The sequence below is a fragment of the Pinus tabuliformis genome, chromosome 2_1 (genome assembly GCF_031772625.1).
Source record: "Pinus tabuliformis cultivar Carrire ecotype Pingquan chromosome 2_1, CPIR1, whole genome shotgun sequence".
Classification (NCBI taxonomy): Eukaryota; Viridiplantae; Streptophyta; class Pinopsida; order Pinales; family Pinaceae; genus Pinus; species Pinus tabuliformis.
The window spans coordinates 243552648-243578633 of NC_142299.1; positions in this window are offsets into that span (position 1 = coordinate 243552648).

A 25986-nucleotide genomic window follows, 5' to 3' on the forward strand; every position below is an offset into this window, starting at 1 on the left:
GTCGAAAAAAAATACATGCATGTGCATTTGCATACAGAAAGTCTGTTTGGCTTGATTTAGGAGAGTGCATTTACAGTGTGCTCTTTGCTCTTTGTTAAAATATTCTATCTTTCTTTTCCCTAGTAGCTAGGATTTTCATTGCACAAAAGAGATAAAAAGTTTGTTTATCATCTTTAGATTGCATTTTAGGAATTACATCTACATCTCGTGGTGAACCCGAAAGGTAAACTTCATAAACAAGATCAACTTAAAATAAATTCAATGAATCTAACAACGCTTTGGAACTTAACGCACAATATTTAGAGGCCTAGGCTAGAGACGTATTCTGGCGTCGTAAAGCCTGGTAACTGTTGTCCTCACTGATGGTTGGGTGATTCCTCCACTTTGAGACGATAAGTGCCAGTACGGACTTGTGCTCCCACGTACCGTCGAGTATATTTTGGGAGACCCCTATAGGTTTAAAACCTTTATCCATAGGAAGCAGTGTCTGCCGCCCTATCGATCACAATGCATTGAACACAACATTCGGGAAGATTGACTATCGTACCGTAAAAAGTATTCTGCAGTTTTGCGATTGGTTTGGTACTCCCTCTACCTAGATCTCTAGAGCAGTCCCTTTCGTTCATTTTCAGACTCCTTAATGGAAAAGGTCCATCTGAGCACTTGTCACTTCAGGCTCATAAAAAATCGAAGGTGACTAGAGTCATATTTTGTTTTTTCTCGACTCTTAAAAACTGAAAAAACAAGTTGTCTCAAAGCGTCTAAATTTAAACGGAATATTCATTACCCCTTTCCTACGTTGATCTTGGGTTGAGAAAATGGAGTCCACCAACCAAGGAATTCCCCTTGGAGGAAATCCTATTCCCTTCTACTCTTGGGGAGATGTTGGTGCACCCCATATGGCCACATTGTCGCTTCCAGGACTGCAAATTGGTTTACCTGTATGGCTCTTCTCAACCTCTGTCGTTCAGAACACCACTATTCCTAAAAAATCGAATCAACAATTAGACGAGTCCAGAGTTACCCACCAACCTTCTACTTCCTCTACTTCTTCCTCTCCTCCTTCCTCTTCGCTTGATGAGGCTGGTAAAGCCAAAAGTCAAGTTCCTAAGGAGAAGAAGGAAAATAAGTAGAAAGAGAAGAAAAAGAAGGAGCCAAAAGCGAATGGGGGAAAACAAGTGTCGTCTAATGAAAATCCACACACTGCACCAACCAGGCCTAAATTGCCATGTGTCATTTGCAAAGGAGGCCACTTTCACAGAGATTGTCCTTGCATCCCTCAGATCTTAAGGGACTGGTCTCCTCATTTGCACAAACCGGTGTCATCAACCTCTAATGATCATGTTGAAAACACATCGTCAACTAGTGAAAGTGAAGCCCCAAGAAAAAAAGGAAAATATAGATTTCCTTATAAACTGTGCGAAGGCGATCATTACGTCCACCATTGTCCCTTCTTAGATGAAGCTAAAAGAGTTTTGGATGATCGTCTGGTTTCACCGTTACGACTTCCTCCTGGATATAAAAAACTCTTGCCGAGTCCGTCACTAGTTGAAAATCCGGCTGACCCGCTCAGGTGGTCGGCCAAAGCATCTGTCATTGAAGATGAACCATCTGAATCCATACCAGATGAAAGTCAAAAGGTCGAGGCGGCAGTTGACCCGGTCTTGCCTTCAGAGGTTCCATCTTTAGATGATACAATCACTAAAGAGAACAAGGATGACACCATCCAAATTCTCTTCATAAGAACAGACTCCAACGAACATGGGGGAAATTTACCCGTTCCTTTACCACAGGAAGGAAGTTCATCAGAGTCGTACCCGGCCGTCTATTCGGTCCCACCTCCAAGAAACCTAGTTGTCTCCTTCGACTGGAATCAACTAGGTAGACCCCGTTTACCAGCTAGTGTACCATTCCGAATTATTGTTCAAATATATAGAATGGTTATGGCTGGTACCATCATAGATGAGGTGGCTTCTGTGAGTATCCTTTCCTCAACTACATGGAAAACGCTTGTTTTACCACCGCTTTTGCCTGAGATGAGAAATATGACAGGCTTTGATAAAGGAACCAGTCGACCGTTAGGGATCCTTCCCGATGTGCCCATAACATTGAGAGGGAAAACTGTTCACATGAATGTAATGGTAGTTCAAGGACCCCTAGATTACAATCTACTCCTTGGACGATACTATATTTATTGCATGGGAGCAATCGTCTCCTCACTCTTTAGAGTAATCTTTTTTCCGCACGAAGGAAGAGTGGTCAAGCTCATGGACCAGCTTTCATTTCCCGGATCATACAGAGCAAATAGTCATATACCATCACTGAATGGTCTTTTCACGCAAGAAATGTCTCAATCTCCAGTCTGTCCTCCCGATGAGCGCAAGTGATTCGAAGGGACATGATTGAAACCCAGGGGGCGTGCACCCTGGCCTGCTTCGGCAGGAAAACTTCGGGTATAGGGTAGGTTTCCACGAGAGAATATGACCTCCGTACTCTCGTCTATGATTGGAAGGGGGAGTTGGACTGGAAAAATATTCTCTTGTCAAAGTTATGTGAGTTGGCGAGCACCGCCGCTCACCTTTGTTTATCTCGGTAGACGTTGCCGAAGAAGTGTTTTGTTTGCGCTGTGAATAGAACAATATTTGGGTAACCTGTAAGAGGTAGGCCTCTCTCGGTAAAACAAATGTTTTAACAGACTAAAGAAGGGGTAACTTTAAAACTCTGTTTTATACTTGGGGGCATGCAAACCTTTTGGAATGCAAGTGAAGAGCGACTTTTTATTTTTTTAAATTTGTAGGACCTCTAACCCTTTAAACTCATAGGATTGGTCGTTTCCTAACTTGCATAATGAAAGGATGTGGGGCAAATCTCTAAAAGTTTCCGTTTTTATATGAGACATTCTTATCACAAGACTGGACTAATCGAGCAGTTTTAGCACATAGTTCAAGCTCGTTAAAAAATAAACATAAGACATGAGCAAATGTTTCCACCCGCGTTTAAGCTCATTAAAAAATGAACTATTCCCCAGTAGATAACCATCGTGAATGTAGTACTTCAACCATTAAAGCCTTGGTCATGTTTGCACCGTCACCTCCACTTTTCATTGGCAGATCATTCACCTCCATTTGATTGTTTACCCATTTTGAGGAACAACTACAAAGAGTGATTTCACTAGCCATCCTTGTGACACTGTCGTGATTGGAAAATTCCAAACCTTACCTAGAATCAGCTGCTACCCGTTTTATCACTCGTTCCTCAAAAGACGAGTCTCCTTTAAGCTCTTTTCAATTGACTCGTAAAATATGAAAAGATTGTCCAGCTATTGGCCTCTCCAGCTCGTTAAAGGGACAGGAAGTGCTATCCCTCCTCTAGATTTTAATCTTTTTGGACCTGAGGGATTATTACACAAAAAGATCGAGCGCTTGTTTTGTTCGGCTCGTTAAAACTATCGAAAATTCATCCCTTCTGTATTGTTTTATACTTTTTCGGACTTAAGGGATTAGATGACGAAAAAGGAATTTTGGAGTTACCTTTACATTCCTTTTGAGACTCTCTAAAATTGAAAAGTACCGAGTTATCTTTGTCGTTAAACTCGTTAAAAAGATTAATAGTGACAAACTTGTCTTTAGACGAGAACGAGTTTCACTACCGCTAGGCTCGTTAAAACATAGCGATGGGTTTGCCCGAAGGGAAAATTATACAACAAGCATATGTTATCCTCCTCAAGCTTGACAAAAATAAAGAGGTACTGGTCAGATATGACTAGGGAAAAATTGGGAAGAAAACTCAAAGAAACTTTGTTGGTAGCAAGTCGCTCTTGAACATGACACTTCCACTTCGTGTCTGAGTCGGGTTGGGTTGTTTCATTCACCGGTCACATCACCATGGTCACGCCATACCATCCACATTTGGGGTTAATGCTACCAATCCATCACATCAGTGTCGCCGATATGTTCAAGAGAAGTCATCCAAAGAAGTCACCTGTGTCTCACCCACTACCATACATTATAATCCATTCTTTCATGACCGCCACCCTGAACCTTATATCACCAGATCGTTTTCACCTCCATAAAAATCATTTGCTCCATTCTGTGTCATTGATGTGGGATTCATTAAGGCCCTCCTGTGACGGATCACTTCTTGTCGACATCAGCTCATTATCCAAGAAGTCAATCTAGGAACACCCCATTCAGTACTTTGAAGCTTGCATGTCTCAATGGCAAGTTTCTCACTTCCGGTGACAGGTTTACATCAATGGCCTTCGACCGAAAGATTTTGCGTGGTGTTCGACGCCAAGTCCTTTATTCACACCACGTGAATTGTACTGCAGTACCTTGAGGGTCATTATCATTATCGGTGATTCCTCTCGCGCTTGTTAACAGTTTACATCATTGACTGGTAATCAAGCGACGTCTTTCCATGTTCGACTTCAGAACATTTCTCACATGGATCGACTTGTACTTCGAGTGAAGATCAGACGAGATTGAAGACCCCGGATCTAGTTTTCGGGCTGTGATATATATTCAGGTAAATAAAGACATTAAATGTACAACATTGCAGCACAGATAATCATCCTACCAAAAGGATGATGGCTCTATCAGAATCATCAGTCTACACTCAGACGGTTGTTTGTCCTATATACATGGAAATGAATTTATAAAGCTGAGCATGGGAATGCCCGCCTCAGCTAGATCATGAAAATATTATGAAGATAATGTATTGTATTGTATCTTATTACAGGTCTCCTCCCAGCATTGAAAGAACTTCACATCCTCATAATAAAGCATTTCACCCGACACCAAAAGGTTAACGGCCTCATACTTTAGGGGGCAACTGTTATAGACATTTTTGTGCCCTACAACTCCAAGCATGAAATTTCCATAAAACAAGGGCTCCTAAGTCCCTAAAAGTGTTGTTCTAACCCCTAAAGGAACAAGGTCAACAAATTACAGCTTCTCCCTGAAGTTCTCCATGAAAAACTACTCAAAATTGGTCAAAAAAGGATCATTGCAGCTGCTCCACTGGCTAGGTGCATTGCATCTCACCCAAATGCACTGTGAGGGTGCGTTGCATTTCAAAAATCCCTTCTGGGGGGTGTGATGGGTGATAAATGACAAATGGTAGTGTCATTCCGCGAGGTGGAGAGGCAATGGAAGCTTCTAGAATCTTCTCCTGTGACACTTGCCTCACTGAATTCGACCAAGGATGAGTAAGAGGCCCTCAGTCTCCAAGTGGAAGCAAGAACTGACAGAGAGAAGACACTAATCAAATCACAAGCTGACTCATCCTCCTTATAGATATCTATATATGGATCCCTCATCCCAGAGATCCAGAGGCTATAATTTTGCATATTGTAAGGAATTGTTGTTGGTTTCTAGAGACTAACATCAGATTGTTGGGTGATCTATGCTTTGTTTGAGGTGAAGAGGGGCTTCTTTGCTGGGAGGTTGATGCTGGGTCGGAACCACTGGTTGTAACTCCTCCTAGATATTTTCTTGTTTATCAATAAAAGCTATTTGAGTTCTCCTCCATGCTTTTGTATCATTGATGCTTGTTACATTTGTATGGTTAACTTAAATCTGATCCTAAGTTGTTTATGAATATAGATTCATGTCTTTGTATAGTGCTATACTTCTGTGATCTTACAGGTACTTTGCGAAGCTGGGCGTGCAAGGGAGCAGGTAGCTGGAGACTATCAAAGAAGAGAGGGATTGAATCAAAGGATTAGCGCAAGACACAAGTTGGTTCTTTCTATTCCTCTCTATCTATAATTCATAAAGGAAATACAAAAGTAGCTTTTCTCTGTTTGTTTCTAAGGTAGCTGTCACACCTTAGTGGGATAGAGTAGTTCTAAATAGACACTTTTCCCTGTAACACTAATCACCAATCGTACTATCCACTTGCCGATATCCATATATATATATATATATATATATATATATATATATATATATATATATAACCACCGATTGTGATTACCTCTGATCCATCGATCTGATCTGATCGGAGATTAGTGATCGAGGGTTCCATGGGACAAATCTTAAGTTTTCCCTCACGTGACCTCTGATTGCAATTTGGCCTTAAGGCTTAAGGCCCTTTTTCCAAAGGAAATTCCTCTTTTTCGTAAGGATTGAAGAACCCTTCTTTTTCCAATAACTTCATCATCCGGACTCGGATTGAAATACCGTTTGCAACATTGGAATCAGAAAGATGTGATCTCTGCACTGGTCTTAGGTTGACTTCATTCTGATCACTTTTGTTTCTAAGTTTTTCCATGCCATTGTATCTGAAGATCCACCTAGATCTATCTATATATATCTATATATATATATATCTATATATATATATATATATATATATATATATATATATATATATATATATATATATATATATCATGTTATGACTATTAATATCCTTTAGATAACCTCAAAAAAAAATTAAATAAAACTTATTTGTAGTTTACATCTTGACATCTAAATTAAAATCATGGTAATTTAACATGAATTGATTGTGCACTAAAAGACACTTTCTACAAGCCAATATGAAAAGTAAAATTGTTATTTTGTAAAAATTTACTTGTTGAATGTTGTTAATAGAAGGTATTAAGTTAATGAATTGATTGAAATACTTTGATAAGCAAATAAATTTAGGAAAGTGGATAAAATTATAGAAACATATCATTAATTGTTTAAATTAACATACATTGACTACACTACAAGACACTTTCTACAAATGCAATTTTAAATTTATGTATATGATATATTTTAGTTAATTTTAACCATAAAAGTGACTTGCATCAAAGTAATATTTTACTTATTTCCTTAGTCTATGAATCAGAATTTGAAATTGTTATTTTGTAAAATTTTAGTTCATGAATGTTCTTAATTAAATGTATTAATTTAAGGAATTGATTAAAATATTTGATAGCCAACTAAATTTTGGAAAGTTCATAAAATTATATAAAATTATCTAAAAGCATGTCATTAATTTTTTTTGGTATATTAAATTCCAATAAATATTACTTATATCATGTGTTATGGCTAAGCTCCTATCGATAACCTCAAAAGAAATAAAATTTAATAAAACTTATTAGTTGAACATTAATAGTTAAATACTGTAGAAATTTTGAATAATTTAACACATATTCACAGAGATTGTCTTGATCATACAATTATAAGCGGAACATGTATAATACATAATCTCCTCTACGTTGATCATCAATTTATAGAAGCAGAAACATTCACAGGCACACATAGAAGCATCAATCAAACTCATTAACATAGTATGTATCCCGGGGAAAGCATCTCGCTAAAAACCCCACACTATCTGTATATTAATGATTGAATCATGTAACATTACAAAGTACAATGCTTATCACAAGAAATCCAGTACCAGCTCCACCTGTGACACACAATACAACTTAGATCTGATCTCCCAATCTATTCCACTGCTTGCCTGCCTCTCCAGCTCAATACCTGCTCAAGAACTGATGAGAATGGCTTCCCAAACTCGTATTTCACCTCAAAATAATCACTCACACTTTGTTGGACGTGAGCAAAGGCTACAATACTGGGAAAATACGTGAGAAAACTCATTGGCATACTCAAACCCTTGATTGTGCAAGATTTGGTGCACAACTATAGTCACAACTGATAGCAATCTGATTCTCTACCACCTGTCCCTGTTGAACTGAACATGCACTGACATGCAACTGAGTTAACTGATGTATTCATTGGTTGCATCATGAGTTAATAATTAGTTTAACAACTCATCATTATTCTATCTGTAGTTAGACTAACTACAACTAGTTTAACCAAGTCAAACTGAACACAACTCCATCAGCTCCACCAAACTCAACTGATTGAGTTCTAACTGAAGTCATGCATGCAACAACTCAATTGACTCATAAGAAAAGTGTATTTCCTTTTGACAGCTACATGTGCCACCTCTGTAGCTCAAACTGAAGTGCTCCAAGAGAATAAGATCAAGTTTATAGTCCAAATATTATTATGAGACAATAATATTTGACTTTTCTATTTTTGACAGCCAGTCTAAAAATAGACTTTGATCACTCACACTGTGATCACTCACACTTTCATCAAAAATAGAAGTCCATCTATTTTTCCCAACTTGACAAATCATCCATAAACAACAACCTGCAATCCATAGACATGATCCATATGTCTAAAAATAGACATAGTCTAAAAATAGACTTGCGCCAAAAGTAGTCTGCGGGCCCACTTAGTGAAGGCAACTCTTTTCACTAAGCTCCATCATCTTGTTGCACTCTCAACAAGCATTTCTTGTTGCACACTTTTCAACACTCCCTCTCAACAAGAAAGGCTTCCTCTCAAACCCGATCCTGTAACTCTGGAATGTTCTCCATGCAACACATCTGGCCAGTCCACTTGCTCTGTCATCAAAGTCTCTGACTGCTATTGCCTTTGTCGACTGAAACTCTGCATCTTTATGCTCTTCAGTATCTGACTGCTCTAGCCTCTGTCACTTTGATCTCTGACTGCATCCGTGTTGCTGTTGGTTCTATCTCCCAGCATCGCATCCGCACTGCACTTCCCAACTGACCTCCCTGTTGGGATAGAAACACCCTCTGATGCTGAAGCTCTACCTGCTGCTGACAAGTGCTCCCTCTCTGACATCTACGCTACTGCAACATCTCCATGCATCTCGCACCATTGCACACCTCTATGTGTCACCTAGCACTGTGCAAAACACTTGTGCCTCTCGCATTGCTACAACCTGCTAGCTATGCGCTGTCCTAGGATTCCCTGCACTGTCGCTCTCTCTGCTACTCCATCCGTATCTGTCTCTACCCAATCAGTCAATTCCTGCTACTACACATCTGGGGCTCCCATAGCAAGGTCTCATCCAAGAGGTTGGGTACCTCAAGGATCCTGCCCCTCCTCCTTGGGACAATCAATCCACATCACCCCACCTCCTACTTGGAGGTATGCCTGCATGCGATCCTTCAGCCCATCTGGCTAGAAGTTTCCCCCTACTAGAGGTCTCTGGATGAGTAGATGTCTCTACTCTATCTCCTCTCAGCTTCCCTTGTTGTGGCTCCTCCTGAAGCTGCTACACCAATCGTGGCTCCTCCACAATCTTCTGAGACTTCTTCTAGCTCTGCATGTTGAGAGGTAATATACACTCCCTCTCAACCACCAAGTCTCCGTCAATTGCCTCACTCCTCAAGGCTTCGCATGCATCTTGAACCTCAAGAGCATACAGGTTCTTGACCTGTGAACCCTCCTCATGACAACAAAAGCATCTCGCCTTCGACTTGTCAACCTTCTTCCCATCACTGGAAGAACAAGATTCGGAAAGAGAAACCTTCTCCTTCCCCTTCTTCGCCTTACTAGCTAAGGCACAGTTCTCCTCATCTTGCAGGGATGAAGAACCGTCTCTGGGGCTCCGTCTAATCTCCTCCTGCACAAGATCCGACCAAAGTCTCTCCCATCCTGGCAGTTTCTCCCTTCCATTCACCGTCTCCTGGTAGCTATGCCAACTCTTAGGAAGCTCAAGGAGTGCTAGACTCACCATCCTCATCTGACAGTCACCCCCACACTTCCCAGCTCATCCCGGCATTGGGTGAACTTCGTGAGATACTGGGGCATACTATCTCCATCCTCAAACTTAATGTTTCTGAGTTTTATCTCTTGCTTTGGAATTAAATTTGAATTCCACCAGCTCAAAAACTCAACCACTTCCGATCTAGAATTTGTGAGAACAAAGTATTTCTTGTACAGAGATCGACTGTATGGGCATTCACCAGATATCTCACCTTCCAAAGGAAGGATGAATCCAGAGGCTACCTGGCCCGATTGCAGACTTTGCCTAATGAAATAGAATGTAAACAATTCCTGAATAGTAGATCTGATGATCAATCCTCGCTTGATATACTGTAAAAATCTCTTCTACAAATCAAGCAGCTCTGATACCATGTAGAAACTTTTTCTACAAATCATCTAGCTCTAATACCATGTAGAAATTTTGAATAATTTAACACATATTCATAGAGATTATCCTGATCATACAATTATAAGCGGAACATGTGTAATACATAATCTCCTCTAAGTTGATCATCAATTTATAGAAGCAGAAACATTCACAGGCACACATAGAAGAATCAATCAAACTCATTAACACAGTATGTATCCCGGGGAAAGCATCTCGCTAAAAACCCCACACTATCTGTATATTAATGATTGAATCATGTAGCATTACAAAGTAAAATGCTTATCACAAGCAATCCAGTACTAGCTCCACCTGTTACACACAATACAGCTTAGATCTGATCTCCAAATCTATTCCACTGCTTGCCTGCCTCTCCAGCTCAATACCTGCTCAAGAACTGATGAGAATGGCTTCCCAAACTCGTATTTCACCTCAAAATAATCACTCACACTTTTTTGGACGTGAGCAAAGGCTACAATACTAGGAAAATATGTGAGAAAACTCATTGGCATACTCAATCCCTTGATTGTGCAAGATCTGGTGCACAACTATAGTCACAACTGATAGCAATCTGATTCTCTACCACCTGTCCCTGTTGAACTGAACATGCACTGACATGCAACTGAGTTAACTAATGTATTCATTAGTTGCATCATGAGTTAATAATTAGTTTAACAACTCATCATTAGTCTATCTTCAGTTAGACTAACTACAACTAGTTTAACCAAGTCAAACTGAACACAACTCCATCAACTCCACTAAACTCAACTGATTGAGTTCTAACTGAAGTCATGCATGCAACAACTCAATTGACTCATAAGAAAAGTGTATTTCCTTCTGACAGCTGCATGTGCCACCTCTGTAGCTCAAACTGAAGTGCTCCAAGAGAATAAGATCAATATTATAGTCCAAATATTATTATGAGACAATAATATTTGACTTTTCTATTTTTGACAGCGAGTCTAAAAATAGACTTTGATCACTCACACTGTGAGCACTCACACTTTCATCAAAAATAGAAGTCCATCTATTTTTCCCAACTTGACCAATCATCCATAAACAGCAACCTGCAATCCATAGACATGATCCATATGTCTAAAAATAGACATAGTCTAAAAATAGGCTTGCGCCAAAAATAGCCTGCGGGCCCACTTAGTGAAGGAGACTCTTTTCACTAAGCTCCATCATCTTGTTGCACTCTCAACAAGCATTTTTTGTTGCACACTTTTCAACAAATACATCATTTGAAAATGAATTTAAATTTTATTTCAATCATATTTAGGTTTTTTAATTGAACCATGAATGTATATTTTAGTTCATTTTAAGTATCAAAATGACTTGCATCATAGTCTAAGATTATACTTTCTTTGTTAGTTTATTTCCTAAGAAGCCAAAACGGTTATCTTGTTAGATATGTATTATAATAAACTATCCATATGAAAATATAAACAAATTACCTTATACACATGAACATCCTCAAACTGAAATAATCAACATCCATAAACTGAAATAATGTGCATGCATCCATAAATTGTCCATGTATGAAAATATACAAAGTTTGTACAACACATGTGAATGTGCCCTATGAAATGGGCCTAAAAATATACAATTTGTCTATGATCCACTGTCGAAAGTATATCTTGTAAAACTCTTATGTGTCTTTCACTGCATAGAGTGAGCATCCATAATCCGATACTAAAATATAACACATTGAAATTCACATTAATTGGAACATTATTTGTACAAAATAAACAATATGAAAATAAATGATTTTGATGTATGCATTTAAATACTCCCCTACATGTGACTGAGTCGAGTGGAAATGGAATTCAGGTGGGATGGGGGTCTGACCAATCTGAGTTTGGTGCTCCCTTGTGTGTGGAGCAACGCCTCCATACCCAACATCCCACTCATGTGTCCACATAATTGTAGCACCGACACCCCTCTGGATTTAGGCCTGTGTACACAATGGCAAAGACAAATTATAATTAGTCTACAAATTAGTTGGCATGCATACATGTAAATTAATAAAAAAAAATGTTGAAATATTAGGAATAAAAAAATTCACCTCAACTATCAGTCCATAATATGAGGTGGAGTGTGAGGTGCATGAGACTGAGCCATGGAAACATGCATTAGAGGAGGCTACTTTAGCTGGTCAATTGATCCAAATTGGAACATTATTGTTGGGTCATGGAAAAGGTATACATTTACTATTAAATTATTATCCTTTTCCTTTATTCTCATCCCTTCTATATCTAAATGCGCTAATCTATTAAGAAATTATAGTAAGAAATACAAAAAATATTTATAGTTATGCTTTAGCTAATTATCATCCTTCTTTATGTAGGAAAGTACAAAAAGGGACAACTGTTGTGCCCTAACTAAGGGACAGTGAAAATGCAGCAAGCTAAGGAAGGACGCGGCAGTTGTAGATACGTCCAAAAGCAAATCAACAAGATCAGTGCAAGAAGGGAAAGATGTCTGAAGTAAGAAAATTGTGTGAATCCCTCAGGATTGAGAGATCCCAAGGGACCGATTTTATCATCTATCATTTTACCCCTTGCTCATTATAAAAGGCAACGATTGTAAGAAGAAAGGGGGCGACTATTGTTATTATTATTGTAATTCTCAATTACATAATTTCGCTGTAGCAAAGAATGCAAATACGTTGTAATACTCTTTCATGATTAATAGATAAGAGGAGTTGATGTTCCTTTTCATTTATCTGAAGTAACCAACAGTGTATGTTGGCGGCTAAGGGAACGGATTCCCATGGAATTCACTGCTTCACCTGTGTCATATATTTCTGATTCTTGCAAGTGTGACAATTGATAGTTTATTGCTTTCTGTTATTATTATTTCGTTGTTGTTCCTTATTCCTTTGCATTGAAAAAATAGATTTGTTTTATATCATTTACAACATTACTGTTTAATTAGTTTCCTTTCGCTTTGGATTCAATTTCCTAGATGAATGTCCTCCTCGATGTAATCAACTCTAATGAGAATTAACTACTGCTGTTAGTCTCTCAGATTGATGTCATCATTTTTTACAGAGTAGTGCGTTTGATTTAATTTAAATCACTCTCTAAGAGAAGAGTTATCACTCTTGTACTCTTAACTGATACTGTTGTTACTTGAATTGCATATTTTTGTTACCTGAATTGTTGTAGGATTTGATTTCATTGAAGGATTGAGTTTTATTTTAATTGAAATTAGAATTTAGTTGCTGCATCCATTTACTCTTGTATTTAAAATATCTATACTAGAATTTAAAAGCATTACTCTCTGAGTTAAATAGCCGCCACATACTGTGTACACTCTTGAAATAGAAATACCTCCCTAGATTGATAATTAATGTGAAGATAATTAGGAGTTAAAAAGGCACCTTTTATCACTCAACATTTTGGGAACATTGCGGGGGAGAGTGTAGCCATTTCTAAGGAGTAATGTACATCTAATGATTATTGTTGCAAAAGAATTGGGTTTTGAAAATAGAAGTTAAGAACCTATGTAATGAGCAAGTAAAGTGCTTGCTCCTCTTCCCACTTTTCAGCACAATTACAAAAATCTAAAGTAGTTATTTGCTACTTATCTGTTGGGAAAGAACTGGGTATTGAAAACGAAAGGTAAGAACCTACATATGGGCACATAAAATTCCTTCTCCCGCGCCCACTTTCCAGTAGAATTGCTAAGAACTTAGGGTAGAGATAAACATTTGAATTATTTGCATGAATAACTAAGAAGAAAAAACCCAAAAACAATCCAATTCCACTACCCAAACCTGACAGATCTAAGGGACCGGTCCCCCTTGGAAAATCAACGTTCATAGATGATATCTTAAAGAAAGACAAATATTAGCCATCAGTAGGTCCTAGAAATGTTTCTTCCAGACAACCTATTGTTTCCCTTCATGCCATAGGCTCACCATCTGTGGCCTACACTGAGGTCCATAGCAAAGTAGTGGGAACTGAGCAAAGTTTCCAAGAGACTGAAAATTCGCACCCAATTTCCTCACAAGAATGGAATTCTTGTAATATTCATGAAGAAGGGGGAGGAACAGGGGAAACAAAGGAACCAAGATCCCCTCAGGTAGTAATTCAATAAGGAACACCTAGTATCCCAAATCGAGGGAGTGCTGTTAAGATCATTCCCATCCCTTCTAATCATCCTAGGAACAACTCACTAGAGATCTTGGAAGGGTATTGGCACATATTTGATCAAATGGCCAACAACCCACAAGCACCCCAGACCTCTACATTGCAATATCCCATCATTGACACATCAGTCAATGCACCCATGAAAGCTATCCCTCTCCAAAAAATTCCCACCTTTCATGGATTAACATCAGAGGATCCATATGCATTTATGTTTGAATTTGATGTATTATGTCGGGGTTATGGTTATATGACCGACGCCCAAAAACTAAAAATGTTTCCTTCCACACTGAAAGGAGTAGCCTTGCATTGGTTTATGGGATTATGTGGTGGCACAATAAATGATTGGGAAAAAATGAAAACCACTTTCCTAAAAAAATATCAGGACTATTGGAGATCTAGAGAATTGAAAGAAGAAATGTTCCAAAAGGTAGCAAGACCCAGTGAAACATTAGAAGAATATGTGGAAAGATTTCAATATAACCTCCAGCAGTCTCCCTATGCAACTCTGCCTTTACCTGATAATGTGATAAAAACTACACCGATTAAAGGGATGAAAGAACAATGGATAGAAACATTAAATACTATGGGCAAAGGTGATATATATCAAGAAGAATATGCTAACAATATTAAATTGTGTATCAGGTCCTCAAGAGGTAGTACGAGATTGAAACCAGGAGAACACGACATGACCACGAGGGACAACAAAACCTCTGGTGGAAGTATAACTCGTGCAAAAATTGGCAACCTGCTAGAGGATTTCAAAATATATATTTTGGGAGCTCTGACAACACAATTGGACATTATGTAAGACAAACAAAAGTAGGCAGAAGTAGAACAAAATTTGGTGATATTCTGTCCTAGATGAAGGAAGAAGCATAGTCACAAAGAATGCACGGTGGATATGGTACAAACCTATTCCATATGTACTAAAGATCATACCACAGAAAGCTGCCCATCACTTCCAGGGTTAAAAGCGGTCTATAAGGAGGCAGGGGAGGAAACATAACCATTCTACTGACTAAATCAGCGTCACCAATGGCAACCAGGACAAACAGGTACGCTGACTGATCCATCTTCTTTCTTTGAAACTTCACAATATAATTCGCAAAAATACCTAGGAGCCATGTGGTAGAATCAACCACCTTTTTCCAATTAGTCACAACAACCATTACCTATGCCATCTTGGCCCAACCAATCAACTCAAAATAACAATTGGCCAAATTCCTCTTACTTCCCACCATTTTGGCAGAATAATGCATATCAATCCCAATGGCCACCCTCGACTTCATAGAACTAGAACTAGTAGTCAAACTATCAAAGACCTACAGATCAACCAATAGGAACAATCCCCCTACCTTAACCCACACTACCAGCATCCTACACATTGCAAAATAACCCTTAGACCAACCTATGACCGCAACTCCCAGCCCAACCCAACCCAAACCTCAATAACGGACTGGTTCAATCTGTGCAAATTATTAAAGGACCTGTTACAGGGAAAAGTGTCTATGCGGAACTGCTAATCCCACTAAGGTGTGGTAGCTACCTTAGAAACAAACAAAGTAAAGCTACTTCCATTTTTCCTTTATGAAAGATAGATCAGAGAAGAATAGAGGAGACCAACCTCTGTCTTGCACTTGGCTCCTAGTTTGATTCCTCTCTCTTCTGATAGTCCTTTGCTACTTGCTTCCTTATACGCCCAACTTCACAGAGTACCTGTAGAATCAGAGTAGCATAACACTATACAAGAACATGGATCTATAATCATAAACAATCTAGGATCAGATGTAAATTGACCATACAAATGCATAAAATATAAAAGACACAAGAGTATGGAGGAAAACTTGAATAGCTTTTATTGATAATCAAGAAAGGGCCAAGGGAGTTACAACCAATTGTTCTGATCCAGTATCATCCCCTCAGCAAGTAAGCCATTCTTCACCTCATACAAATCTTAGATCACCCAACACTATGATGTTGTCTCAAGAAACCAATAGCAATTCCTGACAAGATGCAAAATTATAGCCTCTGGATCTCTGGGATGAGGGATCCATATATAGATATCTATAAGGGAGATAAGTCAGCTTGTGATTTGATTAGTTTCTTACCTCTGATATTTCTTGCTTCCACTTGGAGATTGATGATCTCTTACTCATCCTTGGTCGAATTCAGAGAGGCATGTGTCACAGGAGAAGTTTCTGGAAGATTCCATGCCTCTCCACCTCGCGGATTGACACTGCCATTTGTCACTTCTCACCCATCGCACCCAATAGAAGGGATTTTTGAAATGAAACGCACCCATAGAGTGTACTTAGGTGAGATGCAACACACTTTGCCTATGGAGCAGGTGAAATGATCCTGTTTTGACCAGTTCTGAGCAGTTTTTCATGGAGAACTTCTGGGAGAAGCTGTAATCAGTTGACCTTGTTCCTTTAGGGGTTAGAACAACACTTTTAGGGACTTAGGAACCCTTGGTTTATAGACATTTTATGCTTGCGGGTGCGGTGCCCAAAAATGTCTATAATAGTTGCCCCCTAAAGCATGAGGTCGTTAATATTTTTTGATGTCGGGTGAAATGCTTTATTATGAGGATCTGAAGTTCTTTCATGCTGGGAGGAGACCTGTAATAAGATACAATGCAATACATTATCCTCATAATATTTTCATGATCTAGCTGAGGTGGGCATTCCCATGCTCAGCTTTATAAATTCATTTTCATGTACATAGGATAGACAATCGTTTGAGTGTAGACTCATGATTCTGGTAGAGCCATCATCCCTTTGATTGGATAATTATCTGTGCAGCAATGATGTACATTTGATGTCTTTATTTCCCTCAATATATATCGTAGCCCAGATGGATGAAACTAGATCCAAGGTCTTCAATTGCGTTCAATCTTCACTCGAAGTACATGCCAATCCATGTGAAAGATGTTCTGGAGTCGAACATGGAAAGACATCACCTGATTACCAACCAATGATGTAAGTTGTTAACAGGCACGAGAGGAATCACTGATAATGATAATGACCCTCAAGGTACTGCAGTAGAATTCACGTGGTGTGAATAAAGGACTTGGCATCGAACACCACGCAAAATCTTTCAGTCGAAGGCCATTGATGTAAACCTGCCGCCGGAAGTGAGAAACTTGCCATTGAGGCATGCAAGCTTCAAAGTACTGAAAGGGGTGTTCCTAGATCAACTTCTTGGATAATGAGCTGATGTTGAAAGAAGCGATCCATCATAGGAGGGCCTTAATGAATCCCACATCAATGACATGGAATGAAGCAAATGATTTTAATGGAGGTGAAAACGATCTTTTGATATAAGGTTCAGGGTAGCAGTCATGAAAGAATGGAGTGTAAGTGTATTGCAGCGGGTGAGACACAGGTGAATTCTCTATGACTTCTCTTGAACATATCGGCGACACTAACGTGATGGATTGGTAGCATTAATCCCAAATGTGGATGGTGTGATGGGACCATGGCGATGTGACCAGTGAATGAAACAACCCAACCTGACTTGGATGCGGAGTGAAAGTGTCATGTTCAAGAGCGACTTGCTACCAACAAAGTTTCTTCAAGTTTTCTTACCAATTTTTCCCCAGTCATTGCTGACCAGTACCTCTTTATTTTTGTCAAGCTTGAGGAGGATAACATATGCTTGTTCTATAATTTTCCCTTCGGGCAAACCCATCGCTATGTTTTAACGAGCCTGGCGATAGTGAAACTCGTTCTTGTCTGTTATGGACAAGTTTGTCGCTATTAGGTTTTAACGCGTTTAATGACAAAGATAACTCGGTCCTTTTCAATTTTAGAGAGTTTGAAAAGGGACGTAAAGGAAACTCCAAAATTCATTTTTCGTCATCTAATCCCTTAAGTACAAAAAAGTATAAAACAATATAGAAGGGATGAATTTTCGATACTTTTAACGAGCCAAACAAAACAAGTGCTCGATATTTTTGTGTAATAATCCCTCAGGTCCAAAAAGATTAAAATCTAAAGGAGGGATAGCACTTCCGGTCCCTTTAATGAGCTGGAGAGGCCAATGACTCGGCAATATTTTCATATTTTACGAGTCAGTTGAAAATAGCTTAAAAGAGACTCGTTTTTTGAGGAACGGGTGATAAAATTGGGTAGCAGCTGAATCCAGGTAGGGTTTGGAATTTTCCAATCATGGCAGTGTTACAAGGATGGCTAGTGGGATCACTCTTCGCAGCTATTCCTCAAAAGGGGTAAATAATCAAATGGAGGTGAATGATCGGCCAATACAGAGTGGAAGTGATGATGAGAACACGGCCAAGGCTTTAAAGGCTGAAGTACTACATTCACAATGGTTATTTACCGAGAAATAGTTCATTTTTTAATGAGCTTAAACGCGGGGAGAAACATTTTCTCATGACTTATGTTTATTTTTTAACGAGCTTGAACTATGTGCTAAAACTGCTCGATTAATCCAGTATTATAATAAGAATGTCTCATATATGAAAACGAAAAATTTTAGAGTTTTGCCCCACATCCTTTCCTTATGCAAGTTAGGAAACGACCAATCGAAAAATAGATAAATGATCATTCTTCACTTGCACGCCAAAAGGTTTGCATGCCCACAGGTATAAAGCAAAGTTTCAAGGTCACCTTTCAAATCTCCAATTTTTTTTTTTTTTATCGGGAAAGGTCTACCTCTTTCAGGTTACCAAAGATTGTTCTATTCATAGCGCAAACAAAACACTTCTTCGGCGATATCTACCGAAATAAACAAAGGTGAGACAATCCACTCACATAACTTTGATGAGGGAATCTTATTCCAGTCTAAACCCCTCTTCCAACCATGGACGGGAGTACAGACCAGTCATATATCTCTCGCGGAAACCTACCCTATACCCAGAGTTTTCCTGCCGAAGCAGACCAGGGTGCATGCCTCCTGGGTTTCAGTCATGTCCCCCGAATCACTCGCACTCATCAGGCAGACGGACTGGAGATTGATGAGACATTCCTTGTGTGAAAACACCATTAAGGGATGGTATATGACTATTTGCTATGCGTGATCCGTGAAATGAAAGCTGGTCTATGAGCTTGACCACTCTTCCTTCGTGTGGAAAACACATTACTTGAAAGAGTGATGAGACAATGGCTCCCATGAAGCCCCTTCATCTATGATGGTACCGGCCATAACCATTCTATATATTTGAGCAATGATTTGGAATGGTACACTAGCCGGTAAGCGGGGTCTGCCTAGTTGATTCCAGTCGAAGGAAACAACTAGGTTTCTTGGAGGTGGGACCGAATAGACAGCCGAGTACGACTCTGACGAACTTCCTTCTTGCGATAAAGGAATGGGTAAATTGCCCCCATGTTCATCGAAGTCTGTTCTTACGAAAATAATTTGGATGGTGTCATACTTATTCTCTTCTGTGACTGTATCATCTGAAGATGGAACCTCTGAAGGCAAGACCGGGTCAACTGCCGCCTCGACCTTTTGACTTTCATCTAGTCTGGGTTCAGATGGTTTGTCTTCAATGATAGATGCTCCAGCCGACCACCTAGGTGGGCCAGCCGGATTTTCAACTAGTGATGGACTCGGCAAGAGTTTTTTATATCCAGGAGGAAGTCGTAACAGTGAAACCGGACGATCGTCCAAAACTCTTTTAGCCTCATCTAAGAAGGGACAATGGTGGACGGCATGATCGCCTTCGCATAGTTTACAAGGAAATCTATATTTTCCTTTTTGTCCTACGGCTTCACTTTCACTAGTCAACGGTGTGCTTTCAACATGATCATCAGAGGTTGACGACACGGGGTTGTGCAAACGAGGAGACCAGTCCCTTAAGATCGGGGGATGCAAGGACAATCTCTATGATAGTGGTCTCATTTGCAAATGACACATGGTGATTTAGGCCTGGTCGGTGCAGTGTGTGGATTTTCGCTAGATGACGCTTGGCTGCTCCCTTTCGCTTTTGGCTCCTTCTTCTTCTTCTCTTTCTTCTTCTTTTCCTTCTTCTTCACAGGTACTTGATTCTTGGCTTTACCAGCCTCATCAAGCGAAGAAGAAGGAGGAGAGGAAGAATTGGAGGAAGTAGAGGGTTGGGGGGTAACTCGGGAATCATCTAGTTGCTGATTCAATTGCTCAGGAATTGCGGTGTTCTGAACGACAGAGGTTGAGAAGAGCCATATGGGCAATCCGATTTTCAGTCCTGGAAGCGACAATGTGGCCATATGGGGTGCACCAACATCTCCCCAAGAGGAGAAGGGACTAGGATTTCCTCCAATGGTAATTCCTTGGTTGGTGGATTCCATTTTCTCAACCTAAGATCAATGTAGGAAAGGGTGATGATTATTCTGTTTAAAATAAATTTTAGACACTTTGACACAACTTGTTTTTCAATTTTAAAGAGTCGAGAAAAAACAAAAGATGACTCGATTCGCCTTCGATTTTTAATGAACTTGAAGTGACAAGTGCTCAGATGGACCTTTTTTGTTAAGGAGTCTGAAAAGGAACGAAAGGGACTGCTCTGGAAATCTAGGCACAGGGATTACCAAACCAATCGCAAAACTACAAAATGCTTTTTACGGTACGGCAATCAATCTTCCCGAATGTTGTGTTTAGTGCATTGCGATCGATAGGGCGGCAGACACGGCTTCCTATGGATAAAGGATTAAGCCTATTGTGGTCTCCAAAAATATACTCGACGTTACGTGGGAGCAGAAGTCCGTACTGGCACTTATCATCTCAAAGTGGAGGAATCACCCAACCATCAGTGAGAACAACAGTTACCAGGCTATACAACGTCGGAATATGTCTCTAGCCTAGACTTCTAGATGTTGTGCGTTAGGTTCCAAAGTGTTGTTAGATTCATTAAATTTATTTTATAGTTGATCTTGCTTAATAAATTTTCCTTTCAGGTTCACCGCATGATGTAGATGTACAATTCCTAAAATGCAATCTAAGATGATAAACAATCTTTTATCTTCTTTGTGCAATGAAAATCCTAGCTACTAAGGAAAGAGAGACAGTATTCTTTCACAAAGAGCAAAGAGCACACACTATATGCACTGTCCTAAATCAAACCAATCAAACAGTCTAAATGCAAATGCACATGCATGTATTTGTTTTTGGCTTTCTTAATATGTGAATGATAAAAAGAAAGCTAATGCACAAATCTGAACTACTTTTCAAGCGACAATTACTAACAAGTTTCTTTTCAAAATAAAAAATGAAGATAATGACAACACTTTGCGATTTGGAAATGAATACTTGCTTTCGACACTAGAAAAATTACAAATCTAGATCAAATACAACAGTAACAGGGTAATCAACTATCAAGAGCAATCAGACTCTCTTCTACGACTGAAAACGACAATTGCGACACTTTCAAATTAAGAAACGACAGTACAATTACGTTACTTTTTTGCAAAGGAGAACTGAAAATGACTCAACAAATACACAAAAACATTTACAGTTCTTTGCACAATGGAGGCGGAATAACAGCAACAAAAATGGGTTTCAAACAGAGGTATACTGACTACAGGCAGCAAAATTCATGAATAGAACTGAAAAGAATGAACACCGAAACCAAAACTGAGGAGCAATGCCTAGTCTGATCAGCGCACCTGTAACACAGTGAACTTGAAATGCAGCGCACCTACTACACTCGGGAAGTGCGTTGAATTTCAGATTCACATAACAGAGCCTGCACTGGGCCAGAGGCGAGACTTTGCTTGGGTTCGGGTTCACATTTTGTAGTCCAGTTCAAGGATTTTGGCCGAGCAAGTGGTAATCAGTAAATCAATAACAGGGGTAGATCTAAGGAGGTTACTAGAGACACCACAAGAGCAATTAGAGAGTTTAGAAATCAGTTGTTTATTTCATAAACAAAACCCGGAGATTGACTGAAGCGGCATTTATCTACTTTTCATTTTCATATCAAATGTAGTTCGAAAGCTACCTGGCTTGACTTTAGGCTCTGTCTCTAAGTTTATAAAATAAACAACAAGATAGATAAACAAACAAGCTAGTCGCTCCCCAGCGGAGTCGCCATTTTGTTACAAGGAAAAGTGTCTATGCAGAACTGCTAATCCCACTAAGGTGTGGTAGCTACCTTAGAAACAAACAAAGTAAAGCTACATTCGTTTTTCCTTTATGAAAGATAGATGAGAGAAGAATATAGTAGACCAACCTCTATCTTGCGCTTGGCTCCTAGTTTAATTCCTCTCTCTTCTGATAGTCCTTTGCTACTTGCTTCCTTGTACGCCTAACTTCACAGAGTACCTGTAGAATCAGAGTAGCATAACACTATACAAGAACATGGATCTATAATCATAAAAAATCTAGGATCAGATGTAAATTGACCATACAAATGCATAAAATATAAATGACACAAGAGTATGGAGGAAAACTTGAATAGCTTTTATTGATAATCAAGAAAGAGCCAAGGGAGTTACTGTTGGAAATAATACTGAGAGGGGGGGTGAATCAGTATTATCTAACTCTTTTATTAAATCTTCCTTATTTGTTCCTTGAATTATTTTTGCATGTCAGTACCATAAAATAATGAACATGAACAAAGAAAACAGATAGTCACACCAAAGAACACAAGGTGTAAGGTGGAAACCCAATGTGGGTGAAAACCACCTGCTGCAATATGTCTCTATCTTCTTTCAAATTAGAAACCCCTTTTACAATGGTTATATACTGGTGCAGTCCTTTACCAGTACGCAGGCTGCAACCTGCAGAGAGCTACAACTCTCTCTCTCTCGTTTTCCAGTCTCTCCTGGAAGGGAGCTACAACACCCTACTTCTTTTCTTACAAGGACCACTTTTCATAAATTTTCAAACTGGATCCATAAGCATCAAATGATCATCAAGTATAAGAAAATCACCTAGTCAACTGTAGTAACCAGATCAACAATAATAGAACCAAACCCAGAACACAGCAATGATAAACAAAGATTTTAAGAGAAGTAAGCAGCTTCACCCATGTACCGCCTGCTTACAGTACACACCCTGCTCAACTGCTTGCTTTCTTACGTACGCACCCTGCTCAACTGCTCGCCTGCTTACGTACGCAGTGTATCCATTGAACTGCATGCCGACCTCCGCACCTGCAACCCTTCTGTGCCTGCGTACCGGCACACCTGAAACGCTTCATTCCAGCGTATATATGCACTTTTCTTTCACTGTACCTGTGTACCTTCGGACATTGATGATTTCAAGACTTCAGAAATAACCCAGACAGTCAGATATACAGATTTGAACATGCGCCGAAGAGATCTCAATCCATCAGTAGATTCGCCTTAGTTAGATCTAGACATACTCCCAAGAGATCATAATATTTTAGATCTAGCCCTCATAAGATATTCAACCCAAAACGTACACAAGCCAAATGATCTCCTTTGCTTTATATAGGAAAGCTCTTCCTTAAATCATGGATCAATACCACGGGCCGACACCATAATAACACAAAACCGTCGGCTAAATACCAAAGGTTAAACATAAGAAACCCCACATGTGCTTTTCTCTGCCTTGAAATGTGTGCACTGGGGGTACGCACCTCCTGAACGGCTGACCTGCGTATTAGGGCGCGGTCCCTTCACGGTGTACCTACGGGTACGCACTTTCTGAACTAATCTCCTGCGTACTTCTTAATTTTCAACATATTGAGAGCCTTGCCATGGGTGTTGCCATCAAGTACAACATCTGTAAAATATAGCCATACCAGAAACATAATGCCAACAATCTCCCCCTTTGGACTTGATGGCAACCTCAAAACTTCAGCTTCATTCTCCCCCTTTGACATCAAGGGAAAAGGGTTATGCTCCCCCAAAGAACATTTTCCCCCTGAATATGAACCAGATCTGCAATGAAGAACCATAATCCACCATGAAATAGATAGAGACATATTGCAGCTACTTCCAAAATCTCCTTCTGCACATCCTCCATAATGCCAGCAATGCATTATATGCTCCCCCTGAACCTGTACCATCAATCAGAAGAGGTTCAGCAATAAGATGATGCATCAACAACCCCCAGCTTTTGCCTGAGGTATTCAAAAGTGTCCCTGGGCAATGGTTTGGTGAGAATATCAACAACTTGTTCCTTAGAAGGAACATACTCCAACTTGACCTTATGTTCAAGCACTTGTTCCCGGAGAAAATGATACTTGATTGGTATGTGCTTGGTTTTTGAATGCATAACAGGATTCTTTGAGATGCTGATTGCACTTGTGTTATCACATAAGATGGGGATTGGTGGTGTACAAGTGATTTGAAAATCCTGCAAAGTTTGCATCATCCAAAGGAGTTGGGTGCAACAAGATGCAACAGCAACATATTCCGCTTCAGCTGTAGACAAGGCAATCGAACTATGTTTCTTGCTGAACCAAGATACCAGTCTGGAACCCATAAAGAACGCACCACCACTTGTGCTTTTCCTGTCATCCATGCTTTCGGCCCAATCTGAATCTGTATAAGCATGAAGTGTAAGATCTGTATCTCTAGGATACCATAAGCCATAATTTTGAGTCCCTTGAAGATATTTGAAAATTCTCTTCACTGCCTGAAGATGAGTCTCCTTCGGATTTGCCTGAAATCTTCCAACTATTCCAACTGCATGCATGATGTCCGGTCGGGTACCTATCAAATAAAGTAAACTTCCAATCATAGATCTGTAGGTTGGTTGATGTACTGCTGCAGATTCATCATTTGCACTGAGGCTACATCCTGTGACCATGGGTGTACATACTGGTTTTGCATCTTCCATACCATATTTCTTCAAAATCTGTTTGAGATACTTGGTTTGAGATAAAAATATTCCTCCTTCTTTTTGTTGGATTTGCAAACCAAGGAAATATGTCAGTTCTCCTAGCAAGGACATTTCAAATTCTTTCTGCATTACCAAGGCAAATCTTTGACTCATAGCTTCTTCATTGCTCCCAAAAATAATGTCATCTACATACACAACAAGTATTAGCAATTTGTCATTTTCAACTTTTATATAAAGATTGCTATCTGCTGATCCTTTTGAAAAGCCTTGTTGATGAAGATATTTGTCCAAACAGTAGTACCAAGCCCTTGGAGCTTGTTTGAGACCATAGAGAGCCTTTTTCAATCTGCATAAAAGATTTGGATCATTTCCAAGAATGAACCCATCTGGCTGTTCAATATATACTTCTTCCAAGTCTCCATTCAGAAAGGCTGATTTCACGTCCATTTGAAATACTTTTAAGTTTTCAAAACTTGAGAGAGCAAGGAACATTCGGATGGCCTCAAGTCTTGCAACAGGAGCAAAGGTTTCTTCAAAGTCTATTCCTTCTTGCTGCGAATACCCTTTACAAACAAGTCTGGCTTTGCTTCTAATTACTTCTCCATTTTCATTCAATTTATTTTTGAAGACCCATTTTGTTCCGATAACATTCTTATCTTTTGGTCTAGGAACCAGCTCCCAAGTGTTGTTCTTTTCGATCTTCTCAAGTTCTTCATCCATTTCTTTCACCCAACATTCATCTTTGCATGCCTCTTTCACATTTTGTGGTTCAGTAGAGGAGAGTAATGCCAAATAGCTTGAAGCTTCTGCAACTGTTCTTCTTGTTTGTACACCTGCTTCTTTCTGCCCCATAATCTGAGATTTTGGATGATTCTTCTGAACATATCTAGATGGAGTCTTTTCTTCTATTCTTGTTTGCTCCTCTGGTTCTTCTTGAGGTTCTTCTTCTTCTTCATTTTGTCGTTGGGGGTAGACTTCATCTTCTTCGATGTCTTCATGATGTACTTGCCTAGGAATGTATCCCTTCTCATCAACCACTACATCAATGCTGTCAACAATTCTGCCAAGTCTTTTATTGTAGCATTTGTATGCTTTG